This window comes from Tupaia chinensis, unplaced genomic scaffold (genome assembly GCF_000334495.1).
Source record: "Tupaia chinensis unplaced genomic scaffold, TupChi_1.0 Scaffold000383_1, whole genome shotgun sequence".
NCBI classification, from domain to species: domain Eukaryota; kingdom Metazoa; phylum Chordata; class Mammalia; order Scandentia; family Tupaiidae; genus Tupaia; species Tupaia belangeri.
This window is the reverse complement of record NW_006159885.1, coordinates 1849553-1853366: the sequence shown is the minus strand read 5'-3', so window position 1 is coordinate 1853366 and position 3814 is coordinate 1849553. Positions and strand designations below refer to the sequence as shown.

The following is a 3814-nucleotide window of genomic DNA, read 5'->3' as shown; positions in this document are numbered from 1 at the left end:
GTGCCAGCCTGTGCAGACGCTGGTCTGTGTAGGGGCTGGGGTGGAAGGGTATTTGTATCTATCCCAGGGGCCTGGGATCTGTCGCTCCAAGCAGCTGCCCTGCCTCAGTCATCCTGCCCCCACCTTCCCTCTGGGAGCTTGGAGGAGGGTCCCTGGCTGAATCCAAGCCCACCCACCCCTCAGACTGGTAGAGCAAGGCCGGAAGGCAGAGTGGGTGGAGCAGCGGCTACATTTAGCCTGGGGCTGCCTCCTGTCTGGCTAGGGTGAGGGGGGGAGCTCTCCCTTCCAGCCTCTCCTCTCCATTGTCTCAGCTAATAATGGGGCTAATAAGGAGCCGCTTTTTCTAACCTAATTGTATTCAAACATTTTAGTTAATTCTCCATTCATATTTTAGCATAATGGGATCGGGTGCTCTCGGCATTTATGGAGATTAATGCAGAGAAAGAGTTCCGGCTGCTAAGGCAACTGGGCGGCTAGCGCCCCTGGTTCTTGTGGTACTGACGGAAGGAAGGAAGAGGCCCTGCTCGCCCGTCCACTCTCCACGTGGCCCTGTGGATAACCCGTGGCCTCTTGTCTCCTGCCCCAGGCCTCTGCACTCCCACACTCCTGGGGGTCAGGAGGGTGCCTGAACTAAAAGCCACAGTTGGCTGGCCCATGCCTGAACACAAAAAGATGGCTTCATGCACTTCTGAGGTGCACCGGATCGATCCCTGCGGACTCAGCCCCTTGGTTATCCACACCTCAAGGCCAGTGCTGGAGAGCAGCCGGGCTGGCCTAGAGAATGGCAGCCCACTAAGCTGACCATGTGGCTTCTGGGCACTCTTCTTCCTTCGGCCTTTGGCAGGGGGTCTCCCCCGCTAGGCCACTCCCTGCCTCAGTTTACCTCTCTGTTAAATGGGCCTCTGCATGGGAAAAGACAGTTAAATCTGAGCTGGCTGGGCCTGGGCCCAAAGCTTCCTGCCGCCCCTGAGCCAGCCACCGCCTGGCACAGGGCTCAGAGGCTGCAGCCTTTGCTGGCTGGCTTCCGCCCTAGACCTCCTGAGATGAGGAAGGGCTGTCTGGGACCTGAGGCTGCCCGTAACCTCCCTGCGAGGAGCCTCTTCCTTCTTCGTGGCTTCCTGGGAGACCAATCTGTTGACCCCCTCCAGATAACATACGTCCCCAACTTGGCCTGGCCCTTCCTTGGCACCTGGAAGGACCCCCCTGCAATCTCCTGCCCCCAGACTTATTCTGCCTACTTTGTAGGCCAGCCTTCTGGCACCATGATTTTTATAACTAAGTGGTTCACTAATTACAAGAGAAATATTATGCCTCCGACAGATCTCAGACAGTGCTTCCAGCCCAGCCTGCAGTCTAATGCTGCCCAAACCCCCAGGAGCAGGCTGGGCATTGCCTCATTAGAAACTGGGTGAGTTTGCCGGGGAGATCCCCAGCTTGAGTCTGGGAAGGAGCAGAGCCCTGTGGCCTCCCCTCTGCCCTCCCCCACAAGAGGGTGCAGGAGGCCCAGGCCCTGCCTCCTGAAGGCCCCATGGGTGGGTCAGTGCAGCCAGCCAGGAAGATGTCCAATTTCCAATCTCCGGTTTTATCTCCAAATCCCAGCTCTGTGTAATCTCCTCTGCTCCCCTCGAGGGGCTGAGCTTGGTGAAGGAGCAAGAGCCTTTGCCTCTCTGTTGATAGAGCTTCCTCTGAGCCCGATAAGACTGGTGGCTTTTCATCTTATTGATCTGGCCATGCTGTGGAACACCGAGTCGAGGGCATTGCGGGGGCTGGGGGGATTCTGGACGCTGCCTTGGGGAGGGGGCTCACCCAGTGTCTAATGTAGGTGGGGAGCTCTGCATGTCCTGGCCCATCCTCCCCGAACTGCAGCCCGTAGATCAGATGCTTGGAGGGGACTTGCCGAGAGAGCTTCCCCCAGCCCGAGGGCAGTGTGGGGAGGGTGGGGATGCTGGTGACACTGGAATGTTTCAGCTCTGGCATTAGAGGCTGGCAACTGTGGGGGACTGTGGGTGGAGGGGGTACAGAGGGCAGTGGCCTGATGCTCGCTCCCCTGTCCTCCCTGCCCCACCAGAAGCCCAGTGCAAACCCTACTACTCGGATTATTCCCGCTTCCGGCTCCTCGTCCACCACTTGAGCACCAGCCACTACCTGGATCTCTTCATCACAGGTGTCATCGGGCTGAACGTGGTCACCATGGCCATGGAGCACTACCAGCAGCCCCAGGTAGGAGCCAGGGGTCAGCCCTCTGGGCCCCACCCCAGCCTGAGCTAGGGTACCTCTGTGCTAGGCAAGCACTGGGCATCCCACCTGGACCCTCTTATAGACCCTGAGAAATGGACGTCACCTTCGTTTTATAGATAAGGACACTGAGGCTCAGAGAGGCCTCTCTAAGGTCACCCAGTGGGAAATACAGGACCTAGTTTCTTCACCAAGCGAGTATTTATTGAGTGTCTACTCCATGCTGAGCTCTCGAGCCTGCAGGGAAAAGAAGGCAGACTGGGACCTGCTCTTCTGGCGCTGAGGTTCTAGTGAATATCCAGCTCCATAGCTCATTCGTGGTCTTGCCACTCCTGCAGCCAGCCTCCCTCTGCTGCCCGAGCCCTCTGTTTCCCCACCTGTTCCGTGGAGATGTTGAGCTGATAACACACAGGCCCCTTCCAGTCTTGGCCTGCTGGACCTTCCAGCACATTCTCATGCAGACCCCTCCCCACCTCACAAGGGTGAAAATCATTTAGCACCAGGTTTGAGTCATTTGTGTGATGAGAACCCTGCTATATCCTGGGGTGTTGGCCAAGGTCCCCCTCATGGCAGGAACAGGGAACTTAGGTCCCTGTAGGCTCGCCCTGTCATCCAGACCTGGGCAGGCTTAGCCCTGGCCCTAGAAGACCTGCTTCTTGCCCCATCCCTGCCAGATCCTGGATGAAGCTCTGAAGATCTGCAACTACATCTTCACCGTCATCTTCGTCTTGGAGTCTGTTTTCAAACTCGTGGCCTTTGGCTTCCGTCGGTTCTTCCAGGACAGGTAACAGAGGAGAGGGGCCTAAGGGGGGTTGAGGGATTTGGGGGCTAAGGGTGTGTCTCCTGATAAAACACCCAAGAGGATCTAGGGCCTGAAAACCTTTCCGAATCCGAGGCCTAGCCCCCACCCTGGGGCTGATGGGTTAGGGGAACACCCGAGGCCTGGGAGAGAGATGGGAGGGAACTTGACAGGACAGGGCTGGGGGCTGTTGGCAGCTAGAAATCCATGTGCACAGAGCCTGGAGGCAGACTGCCTGGACCAGATTTGAATCGTGGTTCTACCACTTAGTAGGTGGCCTTGGGTAAGTTACTTCATCTCTTTGTGCCTCAGTTTCCTCACCTGGAAAATGGGAGATAATAATAGTATCCACATCACAGAGCTATGAGAGTCTGAGTTCCTATTTGTACAGCCCTTAAAACAGCGCATGGCAGGAGCAGCAGGTGGCATGGTGGTTAAGGCACTCGACTCCCACATGACCGACTGTGGTTCAAATCCTGGACCTGGTGGCTTGCTTTCTCACTTGCCTCTCTCTGTCTCTCTCTGGTCAAATTAAAATAATAATGATGATAACTAAATTAAATCTTAAAAAAAGAAAAAGAAAAGCAGTGCTCGGCACATACTAAACACCATATAAGTGCTCAATAAAACAACAAATGAATACAAATGAGAAGCAGAAGCCCTCCAGTTAAAGTCCTGGCCCAGATAAGTCATGCTCTTCTCATCAGGATGGGGAGGCTGGGCCAGCTGGCCTCTGCCCTCCTGTCCAGCCCTGTCTCTCTGTGCCCCAACTGTCCCCCC

At 56.1% G+C, this 3814-nt stretch overlaps 1 protein-coding gene across 1 annotated transcript in view; it reads left to right on the top strand.

The window, feature by feature from the left end:
- CACNA1G (calcium voltage-gated channel subunit alpha1 G) overlaps positions 1–3814 on the top strand; it is a 67404-nt gene that overhangs the window by 49165 nt on the left and 14425 nt on the right.